Here is an 11,951-nt window from a genome sequence, read left to right as displayed (position 1 = left end):
CAAAGCGGCAGATCCGAGGCATCCTCGAGTCGGCATCAGCACGGATGGGTTCAGTGGGTTTGGTCTGACGGCGGCCCAATACAGTTGTTGGCCCGTATTTGTCTTTCCACTCAATGTCCCCCGGGATAGATTATGCAAAGAAAGAACATTTTCCTAACGTTGATAATTCCAGGGCCCAACTATCCGGGGAAAATATGAATGTGTACATGTAGTAGCTTAAGGACGAATTGCAAGAAGCCTGGGATAATGGGTTCAAGACATACGACACCTATAGCAAACGGAACTTCATAATGCGTGTCTGGTACATGTACTCGACGCACGACTTGCCGGCGTATGCGCTATTCGTTGGCTGGTGTGTGCATGGAAGGTTCCCGTGCCCCACATGCAAGGGAGCTCTTGAGTTTCGTTGGCTTCAGGCCGGTCGCAAGTTTTCTTGCTTCGACATGCATAGACAGTTCCTGGATCCTCGCCATAAGTTCAGGAAAGACAAGAAGAACTTCATTAGAGGTAGAGTTGTCAAAATCTCTGCACCACCTGCGTTGACAGGCCAACAGACCCTGGATCAGTTAAACGCTCTCGAGCCAGATCCAGAGCGTCCAGGGTACTTCATGGGGTCCCATTGATAGAGAGCTGATGATGCAAACAACTTCACCAACATCTCCTCCCATGACAAGCTCGTGAAATATAGAGATGAGGGGAAGGTGAGGAAAGGGGAGGACTTTCACCCGAGCCAGGGTCCCATTGATCCAGAGCTGGTGATGATATCTGGTGGCGGGAGGTCCCATGGCTCCATAGCCATTGGAGATGGACTTATCCATTGTCCTAGCACTCTCCCGGAGATCAAGGCGCGCCAGTGGAGCTCCGCTCCTGAGATAAGGCCTCGTGAACGGCCAGTCCAACTCGCCATCAAGGTTAGTTATACGTACTCAGCTATCTTTCTCCATTACATTGTGTGTGCTTCCATCAATGATTACAAATGGTAATGAGGAGTAGTGTTGCAGGCTGCTATACAGATTGAGAGAGATAGGACGGAGAATCTTCTGGCGGAGGCGGCAGAGAGGCAGCGGGAGTTGGAGGAGAGGACGACAAAGATGTTGGAGGAGGAGAGGGCACGGAATAACATGCAGGCAAGGGCCATGTACGAGCTCCTTGTGGTAAGTTTCTTCTGCAGATTAGCCAAAACATTCATGTAGTGTTTGTCTCATTACTAACTAGTATGACTGAGTCGTCAAAACCAAATGTGCAGTCTGTGTGCGAGAAGACCGGTCAGACCGCTCCGCTGATGCCAGTGATTGCTCCTGGGACCACGGTGAGTTTAATTTGAATGGACATTACTTTCTAGTCTTAACATTTGAGTGCCATCATGATAACGAGACATTGGAAATGATCTTTGGTGCAGCGAAACTCCAGACAAGCATCACACGATCCTTCTCCAGCTACCGGCACGAGCCAGCCCGCTCCTACACCTCCATGATCATGGTAAGTTTCTCTAGTGTTTTGCTTAATAAATGCATAAAGACCTAGACTTAGCCTTATTTCCTCCAATATGCTTACCACAATGACCTAGAGTTAGCTTCTTTTCCTCCAAAATGACTTAATAAGCTTACTAACCTCCAAAACCATCCATTTTAACTAAGTTAGCTCTAAAACGATCTATACTTAGCTTTGTTTCCTCCAAAATGACCTAAGTTAGCTCTAAAATGCTTAGTTAACTAGGTTTGCTCAATAATGAGATGTACTTAGCTTACTTATGTCAAAAATGGCATAATTAGCTTAGTTAGCTGATAAACAATCCATTTTACCTAAGTTAGCTCTAAAATGACCCATTTTACCTTAGTTAGCTCATAAATGATCCATTTTACCCAAGTTAGCTCTAAAATGACCCATTTTACCTAGACTAGCTCCAAAATGATCCATTTTACCTATGTTAGCTCTAAAATGACCCATTTTACCTAGGTTAGCTCCAAAATGACCCATCTTACCTAGGTTAGCTCCAAAATGATGCATTTTACCCAAGTTAGCTCTAAAATGGCCCATTTTACCTAGATTAGTTCATAAACGATCCATTTCACCGAGGTTAGCTCACAAATGATCCATTTTACCTAGTTTAGCTCCAAAATGACCCATCACACCTAGGTTAGCTCTAAAATTATGCATTTTACCTAAGTTAGCTCATAAACAATCTATTTCACCTAGGTTAGCTCATAAACGATCCATTTCACATAACTTAGCTCAAAGACGATCCATTTCACCTAGGTTAGCTCCAAAATGACCCATCTTACCTAGGTTAGCTCATAAACGATCTATTTCACCTAGGTTAGCTCATAAACGATCCATTTCAACTAAGTTAGCTCATAAATGATCCATTTCACCTAAGTTAGCTCATAAATGGCATATACTTCTTCTAGTCACCTTTTTCTAAATCTCTTATTTGCCATTTTGCAGATTTCATTCACTTCACGGAAGCTAGCTTGCTATGATGGAGTGCTTGTTTTTTCTTTCATTCTCCTCTAGTATTCTTCTAGCTTGCTATAATGGAACTTGCTATCTTGATGAAACTTTGCATTGTAATATGTATGGATGGAACAATGTGTATGTGCAACTTGCTATGTATGAATGGATGGAACTATATATGTATGCACGATGAAACTTATGTGCTAGATATGTCATATGTTTGTTGTTAAATAGCCATGTGAAATATATATATATATATATGTCATATATTTGTTGTGAAAATTGCTGGATTAAAAAAACAGAAAAAAAAAGAGGCACCTTTGCCGTCAGCCGCTGATGGAAAAGGCTCCTTTGCCGTCTGCCACGGACGGCAAAGAAGCCACGCGGCGGCCACCTGTGCTCCTTCGGAGCTGGCCCATTTGGTCAGTTTGCCTACAGCGGCGGACGGCAAAGGCTTTGCCTACAGTGGCAGACGGCAAAGAATGCCCACATTTGCCTACAGCAGCAGACGGCAAAGGCTTGTCCTGCAATGACGTCCAGCTGAGGTCATTCGACGGACGGCAAAGGCCGGATGCTCTTTGCCGTCAGCGGCAGACGGCAAAGGCTCCCGTTAGCCGCCTAACGGACTAACAGCGCATTTATTGCCATCGGCTTTCTTTGCCGTCAGCCGGTGATGGCAAAGGCCCCTTTGCCGTCTGCTTCAAAAAGCAGACGGCAAAGAAGCTCTTTACCGATGCCTACTTTGCCGGAGCCTTTTGCCATCCGCGGCAGACGACAAAAAGCAGACAGCAAAGTAGCTAATTCCAGTAGTGTTTTGTTCCTCCTCATCGCAAACAGTTAATTGAACTGAACTGTATGCCCTTCATCTCACACGCAACTAAAATCTGAACCGTGTTTGATGCATCCGTCATCGCAAACGTTTTATACATTTTTGACGGGTTTCATACACCACCGTTTGCGATTATTGCATCGCACACATTTTCTCGAAGGGTCTCTGATCGTAGTGTCGCGTTAGCAGCATCCTGCAGTACTGTAGCATCATCAACAACTTGCGAAATATCAGGATTAATAGCATGTGATGGTGTTGCAAGTTTACTTATAACAGAAGGTGAATCTAAAGCAGAGCTGGATGGCAGTTCCTTACCTCCCCTCGTCTTAGAAGGAAATATCTTGGTCTTAGCATCCTTCAGATTCTTCATAGTGATAAATTGATAATATTCCCAAGTGACTCAACAAATATAGCTATGCTGCCCGGCAACGGCGCCAAAAAAAGGTCTTGATAACCCACAAGTATAGGGGATCACAACAGTTTTCGAGGGTAGAGTATTCAACCCAAATTTATAGATTCGACATAAGGGGAGCCAAAGAATATTTGCAAGTATTAGCAGCTGAGTTGTCAATTCAACCACACCTGGAGATTAATTATCTGCAGCAAAGTGACCAGTAGCACAGTAATATGATAGTTTTGATAGTGCTGGCAGTAGCAATAGCAACGGTAACAGTGATAGCAATAGTTTTGTAGATAGTGCAGGAATAACGATAGTAGTAGTAACTTAGCAAGAAAAATATAAGATAAATTTGTAGCCATTGGATCAGTAATTTGTTGGATGATATTCATCATGTGATAGTCATAACATAGGGCGATACGACACTAGCACCAGTTAATAAATATAATGTAGGCATGTATTCTGTAAATAGTCATACGTGCTTATGGAAACAACTTGCATGACATCTTTTGTCCTACCCTCCCGTGGCAGCGGGGTCCAATTGGAAACTAAGGGTATTAAGGCCTCTTTTTAATAGAGAACCGGAACAAAGCATTAACACATGGTGAATACATGAACTCCTCAAACTACGGTCATCACCGGGAGTGGTCCCACGACTGCAGGATGGTCCAAACGCGACACTATGATTAGAGACCCTTCGACAAAACTGTGTGCGATGCCATAATCGTAAACGGTGGTGTAGAAAAATGTCAAAAAAGGTGCAAAACATTTGCCATGACGGATGCATCAAACACGGTTCAGATTTTAGTTGCGTGTGCGATGCAGGGCATGCGGTTCAACTCAATTAACTGTTTGGGATGAGGACGAACAAAAGAAACGGGCAGCCAGAAGAAGGCGTGTGCGATATACAGCATACGGTTCACTAGGATGAACTGTGTGTGATTAGGCAACACAATGGAAACGGTTCAACTGAACAAGATGTGTGTGATACGCGGCAAACATGTCCGTAATGAGAAATGTGTGCGAAGACCAATAATAACACAGACGATTGCTGCTAAAAAGCCATGTGATTTGCTCTATCTACAGTAGAATAACATGTATATATATATAATTGAAATAAACATCCAATTACATAAGTGACTATACAGATCATTCTCACGCACCTCAATAAACAACTGCATGCATTCTAAAGTAGGAGAAACGATCATCTAGTCATCTACTTCTTGTGACGCTCCCGCCACTGCTATGTGGCTTGATCCCTCGTCTGGGTCAGGAAGAAGACAGTTCCTCATGTCAACAATCCTCCTATACATCTCGTAGCTTGTGTACACGTCCCTAGCCGCGTACTTGACATGTTCTTCATCCAGTATCTCATGCCACACACTGTGCCAGGTGTTCTTGTCCTTATTGCTCTCATTCTTCATCTTCATGTAGTAGAGTTCGATGATGGTCGAGGCGAGGTCAACCAGGGAGTTCAGTTTGTTTTTGTCGCTGCCCCAGACCTTGTAGTGGCACTGGATGTTGACAAGATTCGGGCATTTCAAGCCCGAAACCTTGAGCACTTTTAGATCGTTGGTGGTGTCCACCGCAGCGAAACTGTAGTCGGAGCTGTTGATAAACCTGGAGAAACGCTCGCAAGGCGTTCTGGCTAGGTGGTAGTGGTAGACGAGGATGTCATATCGCACGCACAACTGGGTGACGGCAACCTTTTGATCGTGTCCGGCACGACCCATGGTGTACTCGAGGTCGAAGCCGACCACTTGGTACTTGACCTTGGCAAGGAACTGCTCCATAGTTTGGATGGAGCTCTCCATCGAAACCAGATCATTCGTGTACACCACCGAGAGAGCCTTCCCCCTCACGTGGGTGTCCACAACGTGTTGCGTGGTGAACTACCCGCCGTTCTCGTTGTCGGCCGCTAGGAGCGCCATTGGAGCCACGGGGAGCGCCATTGCAACCGCTGGATGTCCTCTCTGTATGCGTCCTCGTGGGTGTGCTTATTCGGTCTTGTGAGACGAGAGATGAAGGTAAATGGCCGCCGGAATAAAAGGGGCCCGGGCGGCGTGGATTCTAGGCGCGTCCGCATGGCAGTTTTTGCAGCGGGTAACTGCATCGTCGCACCGCGCCCGGCGCAACCGCATGCACACGAACGTGCGTGATCGTGCGCCGGCCCCAAACACTGGCAGCGCGCGTGGAGGGATGAGGGCAGAGCGCCCGGAGGTACGCGAGAGCAGAGCACGCACGGCGGGAAGCGAGCAGAGCGCGCCGCGGCCGCCTGAACTGCAAGCAACCACAAACATGGAGCAGTTGAACACGCAGGAAATGGTCGCCTACAAGCCGGCCGACAGTTGTGTCGCTGCGTAGAGAGCGGCCGTGTGCTACCACGTCCGTCTAGTCTATAGTCCCCTTTATATTCTGTGCCATACTTTGCCCTCAAATTCAACCAACAAATTGTTAATGCATGTTATGAAAATTATATAATTGGAAACTATGTTCAAATACGAATCCAACTATATAATGTTTGGCGACATGCATTGGTATTTTATTAGTTAAATCATACTTATAAACCAGGATGGGGTATAGTAGGTAATTAAATCACAAACGTTTATTTTATTAACCGTATGTGTACGTGGCCTTTCGTCCTACTCTCGCACGTCCTGTCACCCCGCTGCCGCAGACGGCTTACAGCGCAAGCTTGCGCAGCGCCCGTAGGCGTTGTTTTGGCCAAACGGTGGCGCCAATGATTCGTCGGTGAGCCCGTTCCCGCGCAACCTCGCAGGTTCCCACGCAAGCTTCCCGCCCGACTCGGTGAAATCCCCCAAAATCCCAATGCTTACCAGCCTCCTATAAAAACCCTCACGGCCGGTGAGTCCTGCTTCGCATTTTCCCCTCCCTCCCTATAGCTTATCTCGTCTGCTTCTCCCACAATCGCCAATGGCACCGGTCTGTCATCGTCGCTCAGCCACTCCACGGTCATCAGAGGACAGCTCCAGCTAGGAGGCTACACCACGGCGACGGCGCAATCCCCGGCGTAGTGTAGTGCGCGTGGCGTCCCTCTTGGGTGTGCACGAAACACCCACCACACGCTCCGCCGCCGGTGCCCGTCAGCAGCTGTTGCCGGCCGCCACTGGCGCCACACGACTGTCGAAAGCCAGGGCCATCACTCGCTCCACCACCGCGGCCCGAAGGCGGGCGGTGGTGGTCGTGGCCGCCACCCCATCGTTGGTTGCCGTGGCCGCCAGCCCACCATCGACCGCCGGGGTCATTACCCGCTCTGCCACCGCCGGCCGAAGGCCGGAGGCAGAGGTGGATGCCCGCACATGCGTCAGCGACCTTACGCGGTACACCGAGTTCCTGCGGGAGGAGGAGGAGCACCTTGTCGAGCACGCAAAGAGCCTTACCGTCGCCGTGGCTGCGACACACGCCGCCTCAGAGGCGAGGAATCAGGAGATCTACGAGGAGAACCACCACTTCGAGAGGGGTCGTCTGGAGCGGCACATGGCGTTCGAGGTGAGCGTCGCTAAAGCTGCAACAACGGCAGACACCGTATTGCGATTGCCCACCTCGTCGGTAGGATCCTCGTCCTTCGCCTTTTACTGAGCACGCTCGGCAGATGAGAGGCAGCCGGAAGTAGTAGTAGTAGTATTTAGGGGCTATTTTGTTCAGTTCATCTGACTATAGATGTGGTGGAAATGTACACCGTACTTAAAATTAGCTAGTGTATATAGTTGAACTAGCTATTTCAGAACGTGGTTGGCAACAATTGGGGAAAAGTTTGGTCGGTTCAGCTGTCGAGTTGAACTGTTTGTATAAGTAAAGAACGACTGCTTAATCTATGAATGAAATCTATGCTTAATTCCTGAATTTTAGCTGCAAAAATTAGATACTGCTAGTGATTTTTAGCTTCATATTTTGACAAATCGTAGTGTTACAAGGTTGACAAATGGCAATGTTACTAGATCAACAAATGTCAATCTTTCCAGTTTGACAAATGGTAACATACCCAATATGACAAATGCAAATCGCACCAAATTGTTTGTAAATGGTTGCGCACGGGTCATCCAAAAGAACCGTTTCGTTGAAGAGATGCACAAATCCTGCTCTCACTATGCATCATGTCATCCCGGGGTCGACGGGCGGGGCGCGGGAGGATGGCAGCTGGCGGCGCTGAGAGGTAGAGTTCGACGGCGGCGTCCCATGCCGCTGAGGGGGGCGCGTGCATGGAGAGGAAGGCGGGTGGCCATGGAAGTCAAATGGCCCGCTTCCCTGTGAGCCTGCGCAGCGTAGAGCTCACACGCTTCCCGGTGAGCCCGCGGATTCGAGGATAGCTTGCACGCCTCTCGGTTAGCCTGCGCACCGGACTGCACTCGCATGCCTCCCGTTCAGTCAAGGTCAAGCAGCTGTCCGCACGGCACCTCCTACAGCCATTAAAACCAAGACACGTGGCGTCACGTGAATGGTTAACAGAACGCACACGGTTTGAATTATACAAATGTTTGAGATATTAAAGTGGCAGCTATTTTTTCAAAATGCCTTTGTTGGCTATCATTATTCGAGTGCGCCTTCTCTCGAAATGGACACGAAAAATATCACAGCATGTCGGGTTCCATTCCATGATAGAATGCCAAGTTTCATGAATTTCAGACGAGTTTTGGATTTACTAGAATTTAAAAATAAAGTATCTCAATGTTTTGCCGGCAATCAACGGTGCCCTGGTGTTTGAAATTCATTCCCATTTCTTGCATGGGACCTAAGCATGCACCCAAGGACACAAATTTGATTTTTCAACCCATTTATATGCACTGGAGCATGTGCATGTAGTTCAAATTTGAATTATGCACATAAATGCATTGAAAACTCAGTTAATGCATAAAAATGTCCAAACGAACCCCGAAAAATCACAAAAATTGACACAACACTCGTGTTGTTCTATGTTGACATGAGAAAAAAATTGAAAGCAATAAGAGGCAATGGATATCGTTTCGTCCCCAAAGGTGGGACGTTCCCTACCGAAACCATCATCCTTTTTGTGAGAAGCATTTACCCAAACCTGCCCCAGATGGGACAAAAAATTTACCATGGCATGTTGATGCTGCTCCATTATAGCATGCCAAGTTTCATGATTTTTTGACGAGTTTTAGATTTACTAGAATTTAAAAACTAGGCATCTCAATGTTTTGCCGGTAATCAACAGTGCCCTGGTGTTTGAAATTTATTCTCATTTCTTGCATGGGACCTAAGCATGCACCCAAGGACACAGATTTGATTTTTCAACCAATTTATATGCACTAGAGCATGTGCATGTAGTTCAAATTTGAACTATGCACATAAATGCATTGAAAACTCAGTTAATGCATAAAAATGTCCAAACGAACCCCGAAAAATCACAAAAATTGACACAACACTACTATTGTTCTATGTTGACATGAGAAAAATTTGTAAGCAATAAGAGGCAATGGATATCATTTTGTCCCCAAAGGTGGGACGTTCCCTACCGAAACCATCATGCTTGCTGTGAGAAGCTTTGGTTTGTGAGAAGCATATACCCAAACCTGCCCCAAATGGGACAAAAAAATTACCACGGCATGTTGATGCCGCTCTATGATAGCATGCCAAGTTTCATGAATTTAAGACAAGTTTTGAATTTACTAGAGTTTAAAAACCAGGTATCTCAATGTTTGCCGCCGAGAGACGGTGGCAGGGTGTTTGACATTCATTCCCATTTCTTGCATGGGACCTAAGCAGGCAACCAAGGACACAAATTTGAATTTTCAACTAATTTATATGCATTGGAGCACGTACTTGTAGTTCAAATATGAATTATGCACATGAATGCATAGAAAACTCAGTTAATGTATAAAAATGTCCAAGCAAACCCCAAAAAATCCCAAAAATTGACACAACACTCATGTTGTTCTATGTTGACACTAGGAAAAAATTTGAAATCGAGAAGAGGAAATGGATATTGTTTCGTCCAGAAATGTGAAACGTTCCCTACCGAAACCATCACACTTGTTGTGAGAAGCTCTAGTTTATGAGAAGCTCATACCCAAACCTGCCCCAAATGGGACAAAAAATTTACCAATGCATGTTGATGCTGCTCCATGATAGCATGCCAAGTTTCATGAATTTCGAACGAATTTTGGATTTACTAGAATTACAAAGGCAAGTACGTCGATGTTTGCCGGAGAGCCACGGTGCCGTGGCTTTCGAATTTCATCCCCATTTCTTGCCTAGGATATAAGCATAAACCCATGGACACATATATGATTTTACAACCCATGTTGGTGCACCGGAGCATGTGCATGTAGTTTAATTTTGAAATGTGCACCTGAAATGGCTAGAAAACCAATTTAACGTATTTAAGGTTCAAACGAACCCTGAATAATTCCAATTCTTTTACGGCACACATATAGTTGCCTGTTCACTCAAGATAAAAGGTCTAGCAATTCAAACACCGTCCATTGCCGCTGTGACCCCATTATGTAATTCAAATCAAGATGAAAAATCAAGTCAATCGCACACAGTTTATTATCACCAACCGTGTGAGATGCAGCACAAAATATCCTAGAGCACCGTTGGTGTATAGTACGCCTATGGCTTACGCGAGAAGGTGCGTCGGCTATAGTCCACATCCAGCGTCTCAAGCACACTAGCTCGCTTCCCAAATATCATTTCACTTTTCAATCGTCGCCGGTGAAAGATTGGCACGTGGACCCGTGTCATGAGGGCAACTTTGGTCGCCCACTCCGGCGAGAGCGCGGCCGCAGCCGCCATGCGCATGCTAATAAGGTGTATGAGCGCGGCCGCAATCTGCGACCGGGTGGAAAAGGCAGCCCAAACGGCCATTGTTGCTTCTCAGGTGGCGACAGCAACATCTGCCTTAGGGGTAGAAACTAGCGAGAGCAGCACGGCAGCTGTCAGTTCCGTCGCGGCGGCCTTAGCCCTGATGGAGGCCACCCACGACCATGTCGAGGCCGCCCACGCCCAGCTCCTGGCGGTCACAGCACAAATCAAACGAAGCTTCTCTGACAACGGTCGGCAACCCACGGCCGAAGAGCTGGCAATCGCCGAGAGCGTTCAAGAAGCCGTCCGTTCCTCCGCCGCATACCTTGCGACGACGGAGCCCGTCCACGCCCAGATCGCGTCCGCCCACGCCCGGCTCGTGGCGGCCTTTTCCAAAGAGATGGTGGATGCAGATGGTGAGATGCTTGCCGAGTATGGTGCGATGGATGCCATGGAGCCCCTTCCCCAAGAGACCGTCGGGCGCGAGCTGGACATGGAGGCGGCGGTGGAGATCGACGAGCACCAGCCGTAGTAGTACTCTTTGTTTTGTTTAATTAAGAGTGTCGGTCTTTAATTTGTTAGAGTAATGTTTAGGTCAGCTAGCTCTGTTTAATTGCTGAACTTGCTTGATTAAGAAGTGTGGGTGTGCTGTAGTATCCTTTGTATACCCAAATTATGCAATAACGTGGACGACCACTATAACCATGGAAATTCGAACCAAAATTTTTGATGTTCAAACTCATCACACACGGGTTAAGCTATCTGAATCGTGTGTGATGTTCACATATCGTACACAGTTTTGAATAAGGGACCTTGTCTGATGACACTTTGCGCACCAGTTTTTTCGCTGAAGGGATTCAAAATTTTCGGCTTCCACGAAAATATCTAGCTCCCCGCCCCTCCCCCTTACCAAAAGCCACAATTCCCCTGTTTCCGCCTTCCTTTCCAAGTTGAAACCTTCACTCCTTCCTTGCAGCGCCGCCTCCTCATCGACGACCCTCCTTCACGCTGCTCGGCCTCATCTATCGAGGCAGGTAATCCACACCCACCCCCATCCTCTTCCTCCTTCCACATCCCACATACCCCGACCGCCGGCGCTAGCGCGACACCTTCCACCCAAATCACCGACTCCTCCACCAAATAAGAGCCGCCCTAACATTACAAGAAATATGTCAACTTATGACCACCACTATTGGTCACTGGATGGTCATAGTTTTCCTTTTGTGACCTTTTTGTGACCAAAAACAGATGGTCAAAAGCTGGCCGTCGTAAACTGGAATTAACGACCTTTCTTCTGGTATGGTCGTAGACGTTTATGACAAAAAAAGGTCGTAGATTGAATGACCAATTATTTTGGTCACTAGCAATCCGCCCACACCACGTCAGATCCACCGTGGCAAGCTGACGTGGCAGAATTACAACCGAATGAAAAGGTCGTAAAATAGAATCAGCCCGGTCCATTTCGGCCGTCTATATGGGCCAAGC

This window comes from Aegilops tauschii, chromosome 5 (assembly GCF_002575655.3).
Source record: "Aegilops tauschii subsp. strangulata cultivar AL8/78 chromosome 5, Aet v6.0, whole genome shotgun sequence".
Taxonomy (NCBI): domain Eukaryota; kingdom Viridiplantae; phylum Streptophyta; class Magnoliopsida; order Poales; family Poaceae; genus Aegilops; species Aegilops tauschii.
This window is presented reverse-complemented; position numbering follows the sequence as displayed.